Source organism: Tursiops truncatus, chromosome X, assembly GCF_011762595.2.
Source record: "Tursiops truncatus isolate mTurTru1 chromosome X, mTurTru1.mat.Y, whole genome shotgun sequence".
Lineage (NCBI taxonomy): Eukaryota > Metazoa > Chordata > Mammalia > Artiodactyla > Delphinidae > Tursiops > Tursiops truncatus.
In genome coordinates, this window is record NC_047055.1 from 78,699,608 (window position 1) to 78,724,974 (window position 25,367).

General features: G+C 38.1%; 1 long non-coding RNA gene across 1 annotated transcript in view; it reads right to left on the reverse strand.

The window, feature by feature from the left end:
* LOC141277644 (uncharacterized) overlaps window positions 1-17,358 on the reverse strand; it is a 45,569-nt gene extending 28,211 nt beyond the window's left edge. Inside the window, exon 1 of the long non-coding RNA XR_012329375.1 lies at window positions 17,250-17,358. This is a non-coding gene — a long non-coding RNA (uncharacterized lncRNA). The remainder of the gene's footprint in view (window positions 1-17,249) is intronic.
* Between the last annotated feature and the right edge of the window lie 8,009 nt (window positions 17,359-25,367).

Sequence of the window (25,367 nt, forward strand, 5' to 3'; positions counted from 1 at the left end):
CCTTCTGCTCATTTTAAAATCAGGTTGTATTTTTGATATTGAGTTGTATGAGCTATTTATATATTTTGGATTAGCCCCTTATTGGTCGTATCATTTGCAAATACTTTCTCCCAGTCGGTTGTCTTTTCATATTGTCAATGGTTTCCTTTGCTGTGCAAAAGCTTTTAAGTTTAATTAGGTCCCATTTTTTATATTTGCTTCTGTCTCCTTTGTCTTAGGAGACAGATCCATAAAAATATTGCTACTATTTATGTCAAAGAGTGTTCTTCCTGTGTTTTCTCCTAGGAGTTTTATGATTTCCAGTCTTACATTTAGATTTTTAATCCATTTGAGTTTGTTTTTGTATGAGATGTGAGAAAATGTTCTAATTTCATTCTTTTACATGTAGCTGTCCAGTTTCCCAGCACCACTTACTGAAAAGACTGCCTTTCCCCCCATTATATATGCTTTCCTACCTTGTCGTAGATTAATTGACCATAAGTGTATGAGTTTATTTCTGGACTCTCTATTCTGTTCCATTGATCTATGTGTCTGTTTTTGTGCCAATAAATCAGTGAGCATGATACCTCCAGCTTTGTTCTTGTTCTCAAGGTTGCTTTGGCTATTGGGGGGATCTTTTCTGATTTCCATATAAGTTTTAGGATTATTTGTTCTGGTTTTGGGCAAAATGTCATTTTAATAGGGACTGCATTAAATCTGTAGATTGCTTTGGGTAGTATGGTCATTTTAACAATATTAATACTTCTAACCCATGAACATGGGATTATCTTTCCATTTTGGGGGATCATCTTTAATTCCCTTCAGCAGTGTTTTATAGCTTTCAGAGTATAGTCTTTCACCTCCTTGGTTAAATTTACTACTAGGTATTTTATTCTTTTTGATACAATTTTAAACAGGATTGTTTTATTACTTTCTCTTGCTGATAGTTCATTATAAGTGTATAGAAAAGCAACAGAGGGCTTCCCTGGTGGTGCAGTGGTTAAGAATCTGCCTGCCAATGCAGGGGACATGGGTTCGAGCCCTGGTCCGGGAAGATCCCACGTGCCGCAGAGCAACTAAGCCCGTGCGCCACAACTACTGAGCCTGGGCTCTACAGCCCGCGAGCCACAACTACTGAAGCCCATGTGCCACAACTACTGAAGCCCGTACACCTAGAGCCCGTGCTCCGCAACAAGAGAAGCCACTGCAATAAGAAGCCTGCGCACCACAACAAAGAGTAGCCCCTTCTCGTCGCAACTAAAGAAAGCCCGCACACAGCAACGAAGATCCAACACAGCCAAAAAATAAACAAATAATAAATATATAAGTCTGCTTCCCTTTACATATGTTGGTCCCTAATAAATATCTTTAAAAAAAAGAAAAGCAACAGATTTCTGTATATTAATCTTGTATCCTACAACTTTACTGAATTCATTTATTAAGTTCTAATAGTTTTCTGATGGAGACTTGAGGGTTTTTTATATATAGTATCATGTCATCTGCAAATAGTGAGTTTTACTTCTCCCCTTCCAGTATGGATGCCTTTTATTTCTTTTTTTGCCCGATGCTGTGGCTAGGACCTCCAATACTATGTTAAATAGACATGGCAAGAGAGGGCATCTTGGTCTTGTTCCTGTTTTTAGAGGAAAAGCTTTCATCTTTTCACCACTGAGTATGATGTTAGTTGTGGGTTTGTCATATATGGCCTTTATTATGTTGAAATATGTTGCCTCTCTATCCACGTTGATGAGAGTTTTTATCATGAATGGATGCTGAATTTTGTCAAATGCTATGAGATGACCATGCATCTACTAAGATGACCATGTGATTTTTATCCTTCCTTTTGTTAATGTGATGTATCACATTGATTGATTTGTGGGTACTGACCCACCTTTGCATCCCTGGAATAAATCCCACTTGATCGTGGTGTATGATCCTTTTTATATATTGCTGAATTCAGTTTGCTAATATTTTGTTGAGGACTTCTGCATTTATATTCATCAGAGATATTGGCCTGTAATTCTTTTTGTAGTGTCTTGTCTGGTTTTGGTATCAGGGTAATGGTGGCCTCTGGGAATGAATTTGGGAGTGTTCCCTCCTCTTCAATTTTTTGGAATAGTTTGAGAAGGATAGGTTATTAGTTCTTCTTTATATGTTTACTAGAATTCCCCTATGAAGCTGTCTGGTCCTGGACTTTTGTTTGCTAGGAGTTTTTTTATTACAAATTCTATTTCACTATTTATTATTGGTCAGTTGAGGTTTTTACTTCTTCCCAATTCAGTCTTGGAAGGTTGTATGCTTCTATAAATTTATCTATTTCTTCTAGGTTGTCCAATTTTTTGGCATATAACTATTTGTAGTATTCTCTTATGATATTTTGTATTTCTGTAATATCAGATGTTATTTCTCCTCTTTCGTTTCTTATTTTGTTTATTTGGGTCCTCTTTTTTTTCTTCGTGAACCTCGCTAAAGGTTTATCATCTTGTTTGTCTTTGCAAACAATCAGCTCTTGGTTTCATTGATCTTTTCTATTGTTTTTTGGGGGGGGTCCTCTATTTTATTTATTTCCTCTCTGATTTATTATCTCCTTCCTTCTGCTGACTTCGGGCTTTGTTTGTTCTTCTTTTTACAATTTCTTTAGATGTTAGATTGTTTGTTTCAATTTTTTCTTGTTTCTAGAGGTAGTTCTGTATCATTACAAACTTCCATCTTGGAACTGCTTTGCTGTGTCCCATAGATTTCTGGACATTGTGTTTTTATTTTCATTTGCCTCAGGTATTTTCTGATTTCCTCTTTGATTTATTCATTGACCCACTGGTTTTTAGTAGCATGTTGTTTAGTCTCCACGTGTTTTTGTTTTTTCCATTTTTCTTCCTGTAGTTGATTTCTTGTTTCATACCGTTCTGGTAGGAAAAAATACTTGATATAATTTCTACCCTCGTAAATTTGTTGAGACTTGTTTTGTTGCCTAGCATGTGATCTATCCTGGAGAACATTCCATGTGCACTTGAAAAGAATGTGTATTCTGCTGTTCTGGGATGGAATATCCTGCAGATATCAATTAAGTCCAATTGCTCTACTGTATCATTTATGACCATTGTTTCCTTATTGACTTTCTGCCTGGATGATCTATCCATTGATGTAAGTGGGTTGTTGAAGTCCACTACTATTATCGTATTATTGTCAATTTCTCACTTTATGTCTGCTAATATTTGCTTTATGTATTTAGGTGCTCCTGTATTAGGTGCACATGTATTAATGACTGCTGTATCCTCTTCTTGTATTAATCCCTTTATCATTATATAATGCCCTTCTTTGTCTTTGGTATAGACTTTGTTTTAAAGTCTACTTTGTCTAATATGAGTATTGCTACCTCCACTTTCTCACCATTTCCATTTGTGTGAAATATTTTTTCTATCCCTTCACTTTCAGTCTGTGTGTGCTTTTAGCTCTGAAGTGAGTCTCTTGTAAGGAACATATAGATGGGTCTTGTTTTCTTTATCCAATCAGCCACCCTCTATCTTTCGATTGGAACATTCAGTTCATTAACATTTAAAGTGATTATTGATAGGTATGTTCTTATTGCCTTTTTATTAACTGTTTTCTGACTGTTCTGGTAATTCTCCTCTGTTCCTTTTCTCTTCTTTTAGTTTCTTCACTTGTTGTTTGATGATTTTCTTAAGTGGTATGTTTGTGTTCCTTTCTCTCTAGTTTTTGTGTATCTACTGTAGGTTTCTGATTTGTGGCTACCATGGGGTTCGTATATGTTGACCTATAACTATATGTACTTGTTTTGAACTGGTAGTCATTTCAATACAAACACCTTCTAAAAGACCTTTTTTTTTTTTTTTTTTGCGGTACGCAGGCCTCTCACTGTTGTGGACTCTCCCGTTGCGGAGCACAGGCTCCGGACGCGCAGGCTCAGCGGCCATGGCTCACGGGCCCAGCCGCTCTGCAGCATATGGGATCTTCCTGGACCGGGGCACGAACCCGTGTCCCCTGCATCGGCAGGCGGACTCTCAACCACTGCGCCACCAGGGAAGCCCCTAAAAGACCTTTTTTTATTCCCTTCTTTTTTACTGTTTTTACTCCCCTCTCCCACATTTTTATGTTTTTGCTGTCATATTTTATATCTTCATGTTTATTCCTTAACTGTTTATTATAGTTATAGTTAATTTTACAATTTTTGTCTTTTAATCTTTGTTATAGCTTATTTATTTAAGTGGTTGATCCACAGCCTTTACTATATATATTTGCCTTTACTAGTGGGATTTTTTTTTTCCTATAGATCCTTACTTCTTGTTGTAGCCCTTTCTTTGCAACTTAGAGAAGACCCTTTAACATTTCTTTTAGGGTCAGTTTAGTATTGATGAACTCTTTTAGTTTTGGCTTGTCTGAGAAGTTCTTTATCTCTCTGCCAGTCCTGAATGATAATCTTGCTGGGTAGAGTATCCTACTTTGTAGGGTTTTCCCTTTTAGCATTTTAAATATATAATGCCACTCCCTTCTGGCCTGCAAAGTTTCTGCAGAAAAATCAGCTGATAGCCTTATGGGGGTTCCATTATATATGACTCTGTTTTTCTCTTGCTGCCTTTAGAATCCTCTTTAATTTTTGCCATTTTAATTATGATATGTCTTGGTGTGGGTATGTTTGGGTTCATCTTGTTTGAGACCCTCTGTTCTTCCTGTACCTGGATATCTGTTTCTTTCTTCAGGCTCCGGAGATTTTCAGCCATAATTTCATCAAATATATTTTTGACCTCTTTCTCTCTCTCTTCTCCTTCTTGGACTACTTTAATGTGAATGTTGGTACACTCTGTGTTGTCCCAGAGGCCCCTTAAACTGTTCTTATTTAAAAAAAATTTTTTGTTTTGCTATTCTGATTGTGTGGTTTCCATTATTCTATATTCTGGATCACTTACACGTTCTTCTATATCACTTAGTCTTCTGTTAATTCCTTCTAGTGTGCTTTTCATTTCAGTTTTTATAGTCTTCAGCTCTGACGGGTTCTTTTTTATATTTGCTAGGTCCTTGTTAACATTCTCACTGTGTTCATCTATTCTTTTCCCAAGTTCAGTTAGCATTTTCTGAGTAATGCTTTGAACTCTTTACCTGGTAAATTATTTATCTCTGTTTCATTAGTTGTTTTTCAGGGTTTTATAAATTTTTCTTTGGTTTGAAACAAATTCCTTTGTCTTCTGATTTTGTTTAATTTTCTCTGTGTCTATGAAATTAGGTGAAACAGTTACCTATCCTGGTCTTGAAGGGGTGTTCTTGTGTGGGGACATCTTTATACAGTCTGCATGTGCCCAGTGGCTTTGGTGGGAGAGTTGGATCTGAAGTGAGCACAGGTCATGTCTTCCCCCAGTGTTTGATGGCAGTTATCACCTTGGTGGGAGGTGGGACTGGAGATGGAGGTGCTAGAGCCAGAGCGAGGGCTTCTCCTATGCTCAGTGGTCGGTACCAGGGTCAGGGTTGGGTGCCAAGGTGCTAGAGCAGAAGCCCTGAGGGTAGGGTCTGAGCTGGCTCTGTTCCTTCTAAGTGTGTGCTCTCCTCACTCCTGGCAACAGCACCTTCGCCCCAGAAGGTAGCAGTGCTGGAGCAAGGGGTGCTGAACTAGGCTCCCGGTATGGGTCACAGCATGTGCTGGGGTGGTCCCAGCACACCAGTCAGAGTTCCAGACTGCTCCTGATCTGCTGCCTCTGTGAGCACCAGTAAGGCTGCCCTAGCCCCGTTCAGATGCAGTGCCAGGTATGAGCCATCTCTGTCCCAACCAAGTGTGCACTTTCCTTGGCAACGTCAGCCTTTGTCCTAGTGCAGAGCTGTGTTGAAGGAGCTAGCCAGGACAGAGCAAGCGCTCAGCATGGGCCAGTGCACACAGTGGGATAGTCCTGGAATGTCAGTCAGAGCTCCAGACTGCTTCTGATCTGCCACCTCTGCGAGCATCAGTAATGGCTGACCTCACCCCATTCAGATGCAGTGCTGGCTCTGAGCTGGCTCTGTCCCCACTAAGTGTGCACTCTGCTCAGCAACAGCAGCCTTCATCCTAGTGGGGAGCTGTGCCAGAGCTAGAGGGGTCAGGGAATGCACTGGGGTGGTCACGGGAAACCAGCCAAAGCCCCAGGCAATTTCAATCTGATTCCTCCACCTTGTTCCTAGGAGCAAGCAAGCATGTGTATGCTCTTCATGAGTAGAGTCTGAGTTTCTTACAGCCCTCCTGTACGTACCACTGGTTTTCAATCCAGCTAAGGGGACTCATATTCCTCTTATCGAACCCCTGGGTTGGGGTGCCCAATACATGGTTCGAACCCCTCCCCAGGGAGGATCTCCTAGCCTGTGATATTCCCTTCCTCTTCTGTGTCCCCTCCTGGAGGCACAGGTCCTGAACTGATTGCTTTTCCTCCCTTCCTAACTGACTCTGTATGGATCTTTCTTTACAGGCTCAATTGTAGAAGAATCTTTCTACCAGTCTCCAGTTTGTTTTCAGTGAGAATTACTCCACTTGTAGATGTATTTTTGATGTGTTTGTGTGGGACGTGAGCTCAGCGTCTTCCTACTCCACCATCATGATCTCCTCCCTACAGGAGAAACACTTTAGATCAAAGATACAAATAGGTTGAAAATAAAAGGATGGAAAAATATATACCATGCAAACAGCAACCATAAGAAAACTGGAATGGCTAGACTAATATCAGACAAAATAGACTTTAAGAATAAAATGTTACTAGAGACAAAAGGGACATTTTATAATGACAAACACATCATGAATATATAATAATTATAATATACACATACCGAACAACAGAACCCCAACGTATGTGAAGCAAAAACTGACAGAATTGAAGGAAAAAAAAGAGAATTCAACAACAGTAGTTGGAGACTTAAATATCCCACTTTTGATAACGGCTAGAACAACAGGACAGAAGATCAGGAAGGAAACTGAAGACTTAAACAACACTATACACAAACTAGACCTAATAGATATCTATAGAACACCATGTCCAACAATAGAAGATTATACATTCCTCTGAAGTGCACATGGAACATTCTCTAGGATAGACTATATGCTAGGCCTCAGTAAATTTTAAGTGACTGAAATTATACAAACTATATTCTCCAATTACAATGGAGTGAAATTAGAAATTAAGTAACAGAAAAATTTGGAGGAATTAACAAATATGTGGAAATTAAACAATGCATTCCTGGAAAAGCAAGTGTTGTTTATTTTTAATATTTATTTATTTGGCTGCATTAGGTCTTAGTTGCGGAATGCGGGATCTTCGTTGCGGCATGTGGGCTTCTCTCTAGTTGCAGAGCACAGGCTCTCTAGTTGCGGCAAGTGGGCTCAGTAGTTATGGCACATGGGCTTAGTTGCCCCATGGCACGTGGGCTTAGTTGACCCATGGCATGTGGTATCTTAGTTCCCCAACCAGGGATCAAACCTGTGTCCCCTGCATTAGAAGGCGGGTTTTTTTTTTAATAATCCTGGCTTTTATTTTTTAATTAATTAATTTATTTATTTATTTATTTTTTGCTGTGTTGGGGCTTTGTTGCTGCACACGGGCTTTCTTTAGCTGCAGTGAGCAGGGGCTATTCTTTGCTGCAGTGCGCAGGCTTCTCATTGCAGTAGCTTCTCTTGTTGTGGAGCATGGGCTCTAGGTGTGTGGGCTTCAGTAGTTGTGGCACGTGGGCTCAGTAGTCGTGGCTCGTGGGCTCTAGAGCACAGGCTCAGTAGTTGTGGTACATGGGCTTAGTTGCTCCACGACATGTGGGATCTTCCCGGACCAGGGCTCAAACCTGTGTCCCCTACATTGGCAGGTGGATTCTTAACCACTGGACCACCAGGGAAGCCCCAAGCAAGGGTTTAAAAGAAGAAATCACAAGGGAATTTAGAAAATACTATGAGATGAATAAAAATGCAAACACAATATACCAAAACTTATAGAATGCCACTAAAGCAATGCTTACAAGAACTGTATAGATATAAATGTCTCCATTAAAAAAGAAAGATCTCAAATCAGCAACTTAAACTTCCATTTGAAGACACTGGGGAAAAAAGAGAAAACTAAAGTGAAAGCAAACAGAAGAAAGAAAATAATAAGGATTAGAATGGAAACTAATAAAATAGAGACTAGAAAAACAATATAGAAAGTCAATGAAATTAAATGTTGAATCTCTGAAAAGATAAAAAAAACTGCCAAACCTTTAGCTAGACTGATGAGGAAAAGAAGATTGAAATTACTAAAATCAGAAAGGAAAGTGGAGACTTCACTACTCACATTAGAAATATAAAAAAGATTATTAGGGAATGCTATGAAAAACTGTATGGCAACAAATTAGATAACCTAGTTGAAATAGACAATTTCCTAGAAAGACACAAAGTAAAATTACTCAAGAACAAATCAAGGACTTCCCTGGTGGCACAGTGGTTAAGAATCTGCTTGCCAATGCAAGGGACACAAGTTTGAACCCTGGTCCGGGAAGATCCCACATGACGTGGAGCAACTAAGCCCATGCACCACAACTACTGAGACTGCACGCTAGAGCCCGCATGCCACAACTACTGAGCCTGCATGCCACAACTACTGAAGCCCATGCGCCTAGAGCCTGTGCTCCGCAACAAAGAGAAGCCACCACAATGAGAAGCCTGCGCACCACAATGAAGAGTAGCCCCTGCTTGCCACAACTAGAGAGAAAGCCCATGTGCAGCAACAAAGACCCAACACAGCCAAAAATAAATAAATTAATTAATTAAAAAAAGAAGAAATTGAAAATGTGAATAGGTCTAAATAATAAAAAGGTTGAAATGGTAATCAAAATGCTTCCCACAAGGAAAAGCCCAGATCCAGATGACTTCACTAGTGAAGTCTACCAAACATTTAAGGAAGAGTTAATACTAATTTTTCATAAACTCTTCCAAAAAAAATAAAAGAGGGGGAACACTTCCCAACTCATTCTATGAGGTCAGTATAACCCTGATACCAAGACCAGAAACACCACTACGAAAGAAAATTACAGAATCTCTTATGACTATAGACACACACACATTAATCCAGCAATACATAAAAGGAATTATAAACCATGCCTAAGTAGGATTTATCCCAATAATGTAAGGTTGGTTTAACATCCAAAAATCAATTGGTGTAAAACATCATATCAATAGAATAAACAAAAACCATATTATCATCTCAATAGACACACACTGACAAACTTCAAAAACCTTTCAGGATAAAAAACATTCACTAAAGCAGGGAAAAAGGGAACTTCCTCAACCTGGTAAAGGGCATATATGAAAAACCCACAGCTAACATAATATTTCATGGTAAAAGACTGAATGTTGGGGCTTCCCTAGTGGCGCACTGGTTGAGAGTCCACCTGCTGATGCAGGGGACACGGGTTCATGCCCCGGTCCAGGAAGATCCCACATGCCGTGGAGTGGCTGGGCCCGTGAGCCATGGCCGCTGAGTCTGCGCGTCCAGAGCCTGTGCTCTGCAATGGGAGAGGCCACAACGGTGAGAGGCCGGCGTACCGCAAAAAACAAAAAAACAAAAAAAACAAAAAAAACTGAATGTTTTTCCCTAAGTTCAGGAGCAAGACAAGTATGTCTACTCTCACCACTTGTATTCAACACTGTATTGGAGGATCTAGCCAGGGCAATTAGGCAAAAAAAAAAAAAAAAAAAGAAGAGAAAGAAAAAAGAAAAGAAATACAAAGCATCCAGACTGGAAAAAAAAAGTAAAACTATCTCTATTTGTAGATGACATAGTTTTGTATATAGAAAATCCTAAGAAATCCACTAGAAAATAATTAGACTTAATAAATGAATTCAGCAGCATTGCAAAATATGAGATAAATATACAAAAACTGATGGTATTTCTATACACTTGCAAAGAACAATCTAAATATGAGATTAATGAAACACTATCATTTATAAACGTTAAAAAGAATTGTGAATAAATATATCAAAAGTACAACATGTATATTCTGAAAACTATAAAACATTGTTAAAAGAACTTGAATAAGAACTAAATAGGAACTTCCCTGGAGGTCCAGTGGTTAAGACTCCACACTTCCATTGCACAGGGCACAGGTACGATCCCTGGTTGGGGAACAAAGATCCCTCATGGCACGGCCAAATAAATAAATAAAATGGTAAAGACCTCATTTTACAAAAAAGAACGAAATAAGTGGAAAGACACCCCATTTCATGGATGACATTTTAACAATATTAGACATAATATTGTTAGACATTTTAACAATATTAGACATAATGTCTAATGTCTAACATAATGTCTGACATTGTTAAAATGTCAATACTCCCCAAATTGAAGTGTAGATTTAAAGTAATCTCCACGAAATTTCCATCTGTTTTCTTCACAGAAATTTATAAACTGAACCTAAAATTCATATGGAAATTCAAGGGACCCAGAAGGTCAAAACAATCTTGAAAAAATGAAACAAGGCTAGAGGAATCACATTTCTCAATTTCAAAACTTACTAAACACAGCTACAGTAATCAAGATAGTGTGGTTCTGGAATTAGGGACAGACATATAGATCAATGGAATAGAATTAAGAGTCCAGAAATAAACCCATGTATCTGTGGTCAATTGATTTTTGAAAAGGGTGCCAAATACATTCAATAGGGAAAGAGTTGTCTTTTCAACAAATGGTGCTGGGAACATTGGATAGCCACATTCAAAAGATAAAGTTGGACCCTTATCTCACATCATATACAAAATTAACTCAAATTGGATCAAAGACCTAAATGTAACATAAATGTAAATATTCATTACCTTGGATTGGGCAATGGATTCTTAAGTATGACACCAAAGACATGAGTAATCAAAGAAAAAAATAGATGTACTGGACTAACAGAAAGTTTAAACTTTGGTATTTCAAAGGACATATCAATTAAGTGAAAAGATTTTCCATCAGTAAAAGGATCCATGGCAAGATAGTCCATGTCAGATCCCAGGAGAATAAGACATGAGCTCCCAAAATATAAGCAGGGGCTAAAGAACTTGGACAAGGAGAATAAAGAGGTCATAGCTGTAAACTGCATCTAAATTAATTTTCTTACAGTTTTAAAGTACAAGACATCCAGGATTATGAAGGTCTCTCCAATTGCAATCAACTTATCTAATTTTATTCTTGAAGGTAATCTCACATACCCAAATTCAAAATGCTCAGAGATAACATAAATAAGAGATACCACTTTACCTATGAGAATAACTACTCAGAGAAGGCAGATGCACAGGTACCTGAGATGCACAGGACACTTATAAAGAGACAATTCAGCAGGGAAACTATTTTTAAAGCACAAAAATTTACTTGGGGAGGAGAATTCAGAGGATGATTTATTTAGACAATAATTTGTGTTTTATTCTCTCTTCTGTGAAACATCAAAAAATGAGAGGTATTAGACCCTCCCCATTCTAAATCAGTAGCCACACGAATGTGTCCAGAATCTAGGCTCCCTAAGTCAAGGACCTTAATGACTGTTCTGTGACATAACCTAAAATAAGACGTTGACAAACACATGAAAGACAAAAATCCCCCAGTTCCTGCCATCAGATCTTGTTTGAGAGATGGCAGCTCATAAAAAGGTACTGGGATAGAAAGTGGTTAAAACATCTGGGGGAAGAAATAACTCAAATTTAGAGGAAAAGGTTGAGCTTCTCCAGGACAATGAAGAAAGAAGGTACTAGACTTCCAGGGAGTAATGAAAAAAGAAAAAGAAAGAAAGTGGAAAGACAACTCACAGAATGGGAGAAAAATATTTGCAAATCACATATATGTTAAGGGACTTATATCAAAATATATAAATTCTTACAACTTAATACTAAAACAAATAATCCAATTAAAAATTGACAAAGGAGCCTTCCAATTTCTAGTCTGGCATATAAGGAGAAGTCACCACTCCATCTTAACAAGTAAAAAGCTGAACAAACTAAAAAAATCAACAACTCTTCTAGATCTGTCAGTGAGGTAACAAGGCAAACACTGCCCCTAAAATTGCAGACAAACAGGCAGATACAGAGAATCACAACTTGACAGAACAGAAACCCATGAGCAGAAACCTCCATGGGAACCAGTACTGGGGTAGAAAACTCTGAACTATTGATGAAATGCTGGAGTATCAGAGTCGACAAGCCTGAGAGATTAAAAAAAAAAAGCCAGGGAGATCCAGTCATGGGGAACCCACAACTCTCAGGATTCCAGTAGGAGGAGGAGAAAGTAATCATTTTGAAATATGCTAGACCATTCTGTTCTACCCTTAAGAGAAACTATTTCACCAGAGCCTAATCTGTTGGGGTCTCATCAGAGCCTAACCAACTTAGAGGAAGGGAAATACCCAACTCTTGCCCCCTCTAAACACCCTGTACCACCTAAGTGGGGAGAAAAAACTGAGAGACACATAAGGTTCACAGCCCAGGGACACAGGCTCACTAAAAGACTAAGACTTAATCAGAGGATTATAAAACACTTCTCCTCCCACCGTACCTTACCAGTACATTACTACAGTGCTATTTACCAAAGTTCCTTTTACCTCATACACCATGTCTGGCTTCCAGTGAAAAATTACAGGGCATGCCAAAAGGCAAAATACAGTTTGAAGTGAAAGAGCAAACATCAGAACCAGACTCAGACATACCAGATGCTAGAATTATCAGGCTATGAATTTAAAACAACTATGATAAATATGCTAGGGGATGTAATGGAAAAAGCAGATAATGTGTAAGAACAGATGAGTAATTTAAGCAGAGAGATGAAAATTCTAAGAAAGAATCAAAAAGATTTTCTAGAGATCAAAAACACTGTAACAGAAATTAAGAATGCCTTTGACAGGCTCATTAGTAGACTGCACATGGCTAAGGAAAGGATCTCTGAACTTGAGGATATATCAATAGAATCCTCCAGAAATAAAAAGCAAAGTAAAAAAAAAAGACTTTTTTAAAAAAAGGAAAAGACTATCTAAGAACTGTGGGTCAACAAAAATAAAAGTGTAATATATGCATAATGGGAGTACCAGAAGGAGAAGAAATAAAAAAAGGAACAGAAGAAATTTTTCTCATTCTAAATTGATCTTAAATACCAGTTTGCTCAAATAGCAACAGTGTATTCAATTATGTATGCTTGTGTGTGTGTGTGTGTTTATAATGAAGCAAAATGAGTGACAGCAATGATACAAAGAATGGGAGGGAGGAATTAGGATTATTTTGTTATTATAAGGCACTCATGCTACCTGTGAAGCAGTATACAGTCATCCCTAGGTATCCACAGGGGACTGTTTCCAGGAGCCCCCAATCCGTGGATGCTCAACTCCCTTATATAAAATGGCATAGTACAGTTGCCCCTCCACATCTGCGGGTTTCACATCTGTAGATTCAACCAACCGCAGATGGAAATTTCAATATGCAGTTAGTTGAATCCACAGATGCAAAACCCGTGAATACAGAGGGCTAACTGTATAATTATTGGAAAAAATCTGCATATAAATGGACCTGTGCATGTTGTTCAAAGGTCTACTGTAGTGTTATTTGAAAAGTAGACTTGGACTAGCTATAAATGTATATGGAAAACTCTAGGGCAACTACTAAAAAGGGGAAAAAAAGTATAATTGACATACTAAGAAAGGAGACAAAAAGGAACCATAAAAAATGTTCAGTTAAAACCACAGAAGACAGAAAAAGAATGGAAGATGAAAATGGGAACAAAGAACAAGGGCAGCAAATAGAAAACACTAATGAATATGATAAATATTATCACTTTGAATGTTAATGGTCTAAATGTACCAATTAAAAGACAGAGGTTGTTAGAGTGAATAAAAAAATAAGACCCAGCTATATGCTGTCTACAAGAAGCCCATTTTAAATATAGACACACATAGATTAAAAGTAAATGCATGGAATAAAATACACTGTGCTAACACTAACAACAACAAAACAGGAAGTAGTAGCTATATTAATTTCATACAGAGTGGACTCTGAAGCAAGAAAAGTTATCTGGGATAAAGAAGAGCATTACATAATGATAAAAGGGGCACTTCTCCAGGAAGACATAACAATCCTTAATGTATATACAACCTAACAACAGAGCATCAAATTATGTGAGGCAAAAACTAATAGCATTGTAAAGAGAAATAGATAAATCCAATATCTTGGTTGGAGACTTCAACATCCCTCTGTCAGGAATGGACAGATCCAGCAGACACAAAATCAGTGAGGATGTAGTTGAACTCAACAATACCATCAATCAACTGGATATAACTGACGTCTGTAGACTACTTCATACAACAACAACAGAATATACATTCTTCTCAAGCTCACATGGACCATGCACCAGGATAAAACACACCTTAACAATTTAAAGAACAGAATTTAAAAGAATAGAAATGATAGAATTTCTGCTGTCAGGCCACAGTAGAATGAAACCAGAAATCATAACAGAAAGATGACTGAAAAAAATCCCCAAATATATGGAGATTAAACAACACACTTCTAAATAATACATGGGTCAAAGGAGAAATCTCAAGAGAAATTTAAAAATATTTTGACTAGATGAAAATGAAAACATAACTTGGGGATTTCCCTGGTGGTCCAGAGGTAAAGAATCCACCTTACAATGCAGGGGATGTGGGTTCGATCCCTGGTCAGGGAACTAAGGTCCCACATGCCGCGGGGCAACTAAGCCCACGTGCCACAACTACTGAGCTCATGCACCTCAACTAGAGAGGCCATCTGCTGCAAACTACAGAGCCCACACACTCTAGAACCTGCACACCACAACTACAGACACCATGCGCCCTGGAGCCTGCATGCCACAACTAGAGAAGAGAAAACCCGCACGCCACAACTAGAGAGAAGCCCACGCGCCACAACAAAAGATCCTGAGTGCCTCAATGAAGATCCTGTGTGCCGCAACTAAGACACAACACAGCCAAAAATAAATAAATAAATAAATAAATAAATAAATAAATAATAAATCTTAAAAAAAAAGAAAACATAACTTATCAAAATGTGTGGGATACCACAAAAGCAGTGCTTAGAGAGAAAGTCATAGCATCAAATGCATGAAAGAAGAACAATCTAAAATCAGTAATCTAAGTTTCCACCCTAGGAAACTAGAAAAAGAAGAGCAAGTTAAATTCTAAGTAAGCAGAAGAAAAGAAATAATAAGAATGAGAGCAGAAATCAATGAAACTGAAAATAGAAATCAGTAGAGAAAAATCAATGAAACTAAAAGCTGGTTCTTTGAAAAGATCAATATACTAAATTATACATTGGATTGTACACTTTAAATGGGTGACTTCTGTGGTGTGTGAATTAGACCTCAATAAAGCTATTTTTAAAAATCAGATCAAAACTATAGAAACAGTAAAAAGACCAGTGGTTGCCAGGGGTTAGGAGAGAGGGATAAATAGGAAGAACACAGAAAATTTTTAGGGTGGTGGAACTATTCTGTATGATACTATAATGGTGGCTATATGTCATCATACACATTTGTCAAAACCCACTGAATGTACAATACCAGGAATGAACCCTAATATAAACTATGGACTTTGGGTGATAATAATGTGTCATTGCAGGTTCATTGATTATAAGAAATGCACCACTCTGGGGCAGAATGTTGATTGTGGGGGAGGCTGTGCATGCATGGGGTCAGGAGGTACACAGGAACTCTCAGTACTTATAGCTCAGTTTTGCTGTGAACATAAAACTGCTCTAAAAATAAAGGATATTTAAAAAGAAAAACAAATTTAAATCAGAGACTCTTCAAATAGAACGTGAAATAACAACACAAAAAATCCTGTACCTTTATACTTTCTCTTGCATGGCTCCTTTTTAGGCCTAGCAAAACTAGGTCCATAAAAAGCACAGTCCATGTCCTCCTTTGCTATCTAGACTGAGAAGCCTAACTCCTCCTCCTTAACTTGAATAGGCTGGCCAGAGAGCCTCATTAGGACCTCTGTTTTAGACTCCCTGTGGCACTTCAACTCCAGGCATTCTGTTTCACTCTACCCAGACAAGTGACCTAATGAGTTCAATCCAAAAGGTGATCTGTACTAACTATGGAGAAATCTTTACCTTTTATACTCTTACCATCTTCTCTGTTTTCAACTAGCATGGTCTATCTACCTGACCTGTCCTTCATTTTGCCATCTTCCCCAAAATTCAAGATCTAAGTCAAACAAACAAAAATATTAAAAACACTAATGACAAATCTAACTAAAAATACTAATGTTAAAAGCACTGTTCTGGAAGGAAAGTGTAGAACACCTAATTTGTTACAAACTCAGGAAACAAAGGAAGCTACCTTCCTTCAAACTGGCCTAATTAGCACCCACTAGCCTGATCTCCAAGATGTTCTGACCCTGAAACTTCTTGCTGCAAACTGTTGACAAGAAATAACTGATTGCATGCCTACCTGTGAAGAATCATTTATCACAGTATTGAACTTCCATCTCATATACTCTCCTTTCCAACGCCTGATAATAGTGACTGTATATTGAGCTCTATGTATGTGCTAGGCATCATGTTTATGCTTTATATATTTTTTCATTTAATTCGTACAATAACCATGTAAGTATAAATAATCTATTTGATAGGTAAAGAAACTGAAGTTTGAGAAGGTTAACCAATTTTCCCATGATCACATAGCTAGTAAGTGAAAGAGCTGGGATTCATTCTCTTAACTATTAAATATTAAAGAAATCTTTAAAATATGATTATCATCTATAGAGAGCTGATGTTTCTTTAGAAAAAGATACTTCATAACTGAATCATTTTACTGTACACCTGAAACTAACACAACATTGTAAATCAACTATAGTCCAATATAAAATAAAAATTTTAAAAAACAAACAAAAAAATAAAATATTGGTATAAAAAGAAAGAAAGAAAAAGATACTTCATTAAAATTAAACTTCTATCCATCTTAACTTCAAAGCATACTTCCTTCCTATTTAACCTTGCCTTCATAGGTATTTTTATTGCAGTTCAATCTAAGTTTCTTCATTCTTGAAGTCAAGCCAGGTCTCAAAACAGACGTAATTCTCCCAGCGTTTTTTTCATGAATACCACTCTAGTGAACTTGTACATAACCCCCAGGGTCATCTCCATCTGTTTTGCTGCTTATGGCCCAAGGCTTAACTTCTACTCTAGGGCCTAAGATTCATATCTAGATTTTTCCATACTCCCCTCCTTTGCTTTTTTTCTTTCTTGTTCTTTTCAGAGAACAAGGAATTAGTCCATAGGGACTACTCACCTGGCTAGACCAGAATGACATAGATTGCCTCATGAACTGGAATTCTGACAGCCCAAGAGCTCAATATCCCAGGTCACAAATGATGAAGAGGACTGTACAGGCAATCGCTTTTCTGTGATCTCTTTCCTGATGGCTACTGGAATGACAAAAAAAGAGAAATATTACATCTATAAGAGTAACCATTAAACTCTTTCATATTATTACAGAGTAGAATCAATAAAACAAGTCCCCAGCATAATCATAAATAATTTTTCTGCTGTTATCAACCAATGCCAAATACACAGTATTAATATAAAAACAGCTATAAGGCTTCTTGCCAGCTAACCAACTCCCCTCCTCCATCCCATTGCCAGCAATTATGCACCTCAGTATCCAATTATTTCAATGTTCTTTCAGTTCATAACAAAGGATAGCTAGAATTGAAAATACACCAGATTACCATCACAGCAGTTAATCTTCTTAAAGTTTTCATAGCTGGAGCTCTACATCTACAATTCAGTCTCATTTTTGCTTTACATTTTCTCTCCTCCTACGCTCCTATGTTTCTTATACATAGACACAATCACATCAAATAGAGTTAGTCAGGGCAACTGAGATCAAAATCCTCACACTAAAGCAGATCCTACACAGTCTTCTATATATAGTGAATTACATATGGTTCTGGAAAAGAATAGATTATTCCAAAAAGTCAATACATTTTTTTTACATCTTTATTGGAGTATAATTGCTTTACAGTGGTGTGTTAGTTTCTGCTTTATAACAAAGTGAATCAGTTATACATATACATATGTTCCCATATCTCTTCCCTCTTGCATCTCCCTCCCTCCTACCCTCCCTATCCCACCTCTCTAGGTGGTCACAAAGCATCGAGCTGATCTCCCTGTGCTATGCGGCTGCTTCCCACTAGCTATCAGTTTTACATTTGGTAGTGTATATATGTCCATGCCACTCTCTCACTTTGTCCCAGCTTACCCTTCCCCCTCCCTGTGTCCTCAAGTCCATTCTCTAATAGGTCTGTGTCTTTATTCCCGTCTTGCCCCTAGGTTCTTCATGACCAATTTTTTTTTTTTAGATTCCATATATATGTGTTAGCATACTGTATTTGTTTTTCTCTTTCTGACTTACTTCACTCTGTATGACAGACTCTAGGTCTATCCACCTCACTACAAATAACTCAGTTTCGTTTCTTTTTAGGGCTGAGTAATATTCTATTGTATATATGTGCCACATCTTCTTTATCCATTCATCTGTTGATGGACACTTAGGTTGCTTCCATGTCCTGGCTATTGTAAATAGAGATGCAATGAACATTGTGGTACATGACTCTCAAAAAGTCAATACATTTTTAAAGCTCCAATCTTTTTCTTTGATAGACGGCAAACTTTTTTTTTCAAATGTATTTATTTTTGGCTGTGCTGAGTCTTCGTTGCTGCGCACGGGCTTTCTCTAGTTGCGGTGAGTGGGGCCTTCTCTTGTTGCAGAGCACAGGCTCTCGGCTCGCAGGCTCAGTAGTTGTGGCGCATAGGCTTAGTGACTCCATGGTATGTGGGATCTTCCTGGACCAGGGCTCGAAACTGTGTCCCCTGCATTGGCAGGTGTATTCTTAACCACTGTGCAACCAGGGAAGCCCTACAGCTTCAATTTTCTAATTACAAAACACCTAAACTCATCAGTCTACTGGATACATTCCTATCAAAATTATGATTTACAGTCACCTTCAATTCCAATGGTGGCATTAATAACTTATCAAACCTACACCAGTTCACATTTGTCACAGTCAAAATATTCCAATGCTGTCAAATTGTTTCCCAGCTACCAATACCAGTTCCAGAATTTCCCTAAGATCTAAACAAAATAATTTCAAAAAGTTTCCTTAGTGTACCATCTAACTAATATTTTAAAAATAACCCTAGTTATATTTTAGATTCAAACTAACCACATAGATTCCAATATTATCTTCTAATATACTCCTAATTACACCTATGCTTAAGCAAAAAAAAGAACTATCCACCATTTCCTAAAACCTTCTTGCTTTTGGTCTTGTTCATCCATTCAATCTCTATCTCTTCTCCTTAACTCTGGGTATCCAAAATTCGGTTTCCCTTGCAAAGTTCATAATTGGAAGCTACTCATTTTCCTTTATTCATCCTTCCACATAAGTCAAGACCAAGTTAGCATCTTCTCATGTCTTGTTCGCTGGATCCCCAAAGTATTATTTTAACATCTTCTCTCAACAGCCCTTCTTTCTTCAAAATTTATACTACTCAGTTTTATCATCCTGTTAATGTTAAATGTCAACTTCCAGATCTCTCCCTGACACTCACTGAGGACTTTGGTACCAACGGTTTTCTTTCCCCTTTTCATCCTGAAAGCCTTCACTATCCCCCCTTGATGATCTAACATCCAAACTTCGCAGCTCTATGACATATCCTATTTTAATTTCTTCAGCTCAACTCCATTTCAGTCATCCATTTCTGTAGTGCCACCTGGAATGGCTCTACCTCCAAAACCAGAGTCCACACTCAGAACTACCCATTTTTCTACCTGTCCTACATCTTACACTATTTGAATTTACCCTTCAACTTTCCCAAGGCCTTTGATTCATCAACCCTCTTACCTATTCTCCAAGGCCTCAATGTCCCTTTGGACTTCACTTCCTTCTCTACCTAGGAAAGATTCCATGGACAGTGGGACTTCAATGACAGTAACCAGCGCTCTCAATTCTCCTATCCCCTTGATTTTCCACCATACCTATCCTGCCAATCCCCACCCACAAATCAACCCAACTATCTCTATTTGCTATTCCTGTTTATAGATTACAAACTACTACTGAGTAAAATCCTCTACTCCTGACCACTAGTTTTCCCTCCACCCAAGTGATCTTCCATTGCTATCAGAATGATCTTATAAAACATAAATTAAGCAGGACTTCAGGAATGGCAGAATGAGGGGTTCAGCTAATTGTCTCCCCCCAAAACAATGATACAACTGTACAAATTTGTCAAAAACAACCATTTCAGGATTCTGGAAATAGATCAAAATTAAATAATAAATTAAGAAGTATTTAAGAAAACTTATTGAACCTTGGGTAAGAACAGTGGGAATCTATGGTGTTTTAGCCTGAGGCTGTTCACATTCCCACTTCCCTCCCCAGCTCTACTGGAGCTGATTTTACAAGGGTAGGCCAAGTCAAGCCATAAAATCCAACAACTTGGCTGCTGGAGGGGAATTACTTGTATAGGAATGAGCTCAAAAAAAGTTCTATGCCCAGGGGTGTTGAAAATAATAGCAAACTCCTTAGATCAGAGAAAATGAACATCACAGTTACCTGAGATTACAACATCGGTTGGGGCAAGCAACAGAACAGCAGGCCTGCTGAAAGTTTAGCAGAGAGATCCAGAGAATAAGACAACCCTAGCAGGGCTTGATAAGCTCACTCATATCCCTGGGGTCTAGAAGGCTATACATATGTACATGGCTGCACTCAAGCTCAAGGTACTGGAGAGGGTCCTAGTTACCTACATTTCCCTGTCTGAATGTGAAGCCTTACACAGGTACAGAGGAGACATGAGAAGGCCTAGCAGAAAGTAAAAATCAGGGAAGATTTGTAAACTCCCTGAACTTCGACTATACTTCCCAACCTATACACAATTCCATCAACAAAGGGTGGAAGACAATACTGGCCCAAGGAGTTTAGAGACAATCTCTAACAAATCACTGGCTGAACACTAAGCTATCCTGACCCAGGTATGACACCTAGGAAGCCAGGCTTATAAATAAAAAGAGTAGAAACATTAATAGGTTACAAACTGAAGAGGAGACAGAATCTACAGAATTAGTCGAGGCAAGTCACCACAGAAACCTCAGAGGAGGGGTGGGTAGGGATCAGAACCTGAAATTAACCTTTTGAGGAACTGCCAAGTGTTTTCCAAAGTGGCTACACCCACTAGGATGGCTATGATCAAAAAGATGGACAATAAACAAGTGTTGGCAAGGATGTGGAAAAAACTGGAACTCTCATACACTATTGCTGGGAATGTAAAATGGTGCAACTGCTCTGGAAAACAGTGTGACAGTTCCTCAAAAGGTTAAACTTAGAGTTACCTACCATATGTCCCAAACAACCCAAAATATCCAACAACTGATAAATGGATAAACAAAATATGGTATATTCATACAGTGGAATACTATTCAGACATAAAAGGAATAAAGTAAGTTCTGATACATGTTATAACACGGATGAACCTTGAAAACACTGTGATAGGTGAAAGAAGCCAGACCAAAAGGTCATATATTGTATGACTCCATTTATATGAAATGTTCAGAGTGGACAAATTCATAGAGACATAAAGTAGATTGTTGGTTGCCAGGGCCTGGGGGGAGGGGGAAAAAGGGAACTGACTGCTAACTGGTACAGAGTTTCTTTTTGGCGTGATGAAAATGTTCTGGAATTAGATGGTAGTGATGTTTGCACAACCTTGTGAATACACTAAAAACCACTGAGTTATATACTTTGAAATGGTGAATTTTATGGTATGTGAATTACATCTTAATTTTTTTAAAAAAAACTAATGCTAAGTGAAAGTAGCAAGATGCGAAAGGTTATATAGTGTATGATTCTATTTATATGAATTCTACAGAAAAGGCAAATCTATAGAGGCAGAAAGTAGATTAGTGGTTGGCTAGGGGTGAGAAAGGGAATTGATGGGAAAAGGGTACAAAAGATCTTGTAGTCTGATGGAAATGTTCTAAAGTCAGATTGTGGTCATAGTTGTACAATTATATAATTTACTAAAAATCACTGAATTGTATACTTCAGATAGGTGAATTTTATGGTATGTAAATTATACCTCAATAAAGCTATTGTTAAAAAAGAAAACATAAATAAACTAAGGCTCCTTAGAGAAATGGCAGGTCTCAGGCAGGAAATATACATGATAATCTTCGTGCCAAAAATCAAGCAAACTATAGAAACCTAATGAGTAGTGTGGAAAGGATACAGGAGGTAACATTTGGGCAAGATATGGGACAATTTGAGCATTAACAAGGATAATGAATGCAATCAATTGAAACCCACTGAATGTATTTTTAAAAACACCAGCTCATAATGATAAAGAGAGAACAGACACATACAACTCATTGGATATCATTGAAAGTAAGTAATCAGGGCACCAAGCCTTTATTCTAAAAATTGGCAATAAAGTCCAAGATGAAGAATTAGGCATCTTTCCTGTCCTCTCTGTGCAGGTAACTCGATAGCCATAACTGATGAGGGAAAGTTTATTTTCCGAAGAATTCCAGCTAACTAATGTAGAAGATAAAATTAGGAAATCACCACTTTGAAATTCCTAGTGAAATAATTAATTCTGGAAATGATCATCAATGGATTAAACTATTAGATGAAAGGTTAATGGGAAACATCATAAAGAAGGAATCAGACTGTCACCTGCTCATTAAAGATGGAGCAGACATGAGCCTCCAGATATGATTCAAAGTGCATTACACACCAACCCCCGTGAAATATTCTTGACAAAAAAAAAATAATTGAACCTGAATATCATCAAGCTTCTAAAGCTAACTTCCATTATAGAAAAATATGGGGTGTATAGAAGAATAAAGTAAATGACAGTGTAAGAAAGATAACAGACAAGTCCAAAATGCAGGATTTTCTAGGACAACTGACACACTTTCTGTGACAAGTCGATGGCTTGAAAAAGAAAAAGTGAGGTGCAGACTTCTTTAGGTTAAGAGAGACTTAAGAGGGCTTCCCTGGCGGTGCAGTGGTTGAGAGTCCGCCTGCTGATGCAGGGGACACGGGTTCGTGCCCCGGTCCAGGAAGATCCAACATGCTGTGGAGCGGCTGGGCCCGTGAGCCGTGGCCGCTGGGCCTGCGCGTCCGGAGCCTGTGCTCCACAACGGGAGAGGCCACAACAGTGAGAGGCCCGCGTACCGCAAAAAATAAATAAATAAAAATAAATCATCAAGTTGTACACCTTAAATATATGAATTTTTTTTTTTGGCTGTGCTGAGCGGCTTGCAGGATCTTAGTTCCCCAACCAGGGATCAAACACGGGTCCCCTGCAGTGGAAGCACAGCGTCCTAACAACTGGACCACCAGGGAATTCCCTAAATATACACAATTTTTATTTGTCAATGACACCTTGTCTTAGTCTGTTCATCCAGGCTGCTATAACAAAATACCATATACTTGGTAGCTTATAAACAACAGAAATTTATTTCTCACAGTTCTAGAGGTAGGGAAGTCCAAGATCAACGCACTGGCACATTAAGTGTCTGGTAAGAGCCCGCTTCTTGTTCATAGACAATCCTCTTTTCGCTGTGTCCTCACATGGTGGAATGGGTGAGGGATCTCTCTGGAGTCTCTTTTATAAGGGCACTAATCCCATTCATGAGGGCTCTGTCCTCATGACCTAATCACCTCCCAAAGGCCCCACCTCCTAACACTATCACACTGGGGGTTAGGTTTCAACATATGAATTGTGGGGGGTGACACAAACATTTAATCTATAGCAATCTCAATAAGCTGATAAAAAAGATAATAACCAATTGTAATATAAGAACATTGTTTGGATCTTTATATGAACAAACCAACCGTTAGACAACCTTTTGAGATAATCTGAGAAATTTTATAATGGACAGGGTATTAGATGCTATTAAGGAATTATTAATTTTGTAAGATAGCCTAACGACAGCATGGTTATATAAGAAAATGTTTGTACTTTTTAGACATGCCTACTGAATATGCACAGGTGAAATAACATGATGTCTGGAATTGGCTTTAAAATACTTCAGCAAATTTTAAGAAAGAAAAAAAGAGATAGCTGAAACAAGATCGGCAAAATCTTGATAATTATTGAATGTAGTTAATGGGTACATGAAGGTCCATTATACAATTTTCTTATGAGTACATGTGAAAACATTTAATAATTTTTTAAAGTCACAAATCTGACCATGTAACTTCCAAGTATAAAAACAACTTCAATTGTTCCCCAAGGTCCACAGAGATAAAGCTCAAATCTACAGCATGGTCTATAAAGCCCTCCATAATGTGGTCCCCAACCTCATCTCCTACTGCTCCCTAAATTCCAGCCACTAAACCTATTTCATACCTCCATGCCTTTGCATCCACTGTTTCTTCTGTCCTTTGTTATCACACTTCTTCCCAAACCTTTCTGACCTGAGGAGAGCTTTCTGAATCCAACACAGGTCTCTGTGAAGCCTTTCTTGACCTCCAATATTCAGTCTACTCTGGTTTTGAACCTTATTCTCCTATCACATAATGTCTGGGTTCTCATCTGTAGCCTTAGAGTCTTTGGTGAGGTTCGAACTCCTGTACCCAGGAACTCTTGCACCTAGTCCTTCCATGGCTCTCACTGGTCTGTTTCCCACTGACAGAGCTCAAAGTCACTGTCCTACAGCACAACATTTAAGGAGGCACTCACTCTCAGGGTCAAGCAAGTGTAGCATTGGCACTACAGGCACCTCATTTGCTTCACCCTAGTTCTGGCCCTGGTCCCTCCCCACACCTATGTCCAAGCATTAAAGTCCTTCCTCTTATATTTTACCACTCTAGTCTCAGGTACACTCACCCACATTCACCTCTTTAACTCCCTTCTAATACTTGACATATGGGAAAATGTGCCTCTCTTCATTTGTAAGCTGAAAATTTCCCCTGATTGTGGGCCCTGGTTGCTGAGTATAACAGAAGTGTTGGTATTACATCAGTCACAGAAATGGAAATAGCTTAAATGCTTAGTGAAATTAAACATAAGAACCAGTGCCATCAAATTCTAAAAGCTCTTGAAAATACTCAGTGGACCCCTTCAAATCACCATAAGTATGCATCTACATCTTCCTCTAAGTGAAACTGCCTTTCTCTCAAGTACTAGCACTCAAGTTAAACTTCAAAAACTCATTCAATTTTCATTTGTTTAATAACTAATATTACAAAAATATTTTCTATTTTTCATTGCTTATGTGTAATGTTTAATTTACCCTGTGGATTAAGTAGGCTTTTATCTGCTATTCTGGAAACACAACCACTACTCATAAATGGTTTCTCTGATAAAATTGTCCCAAACTTCAAGTCACTAATTT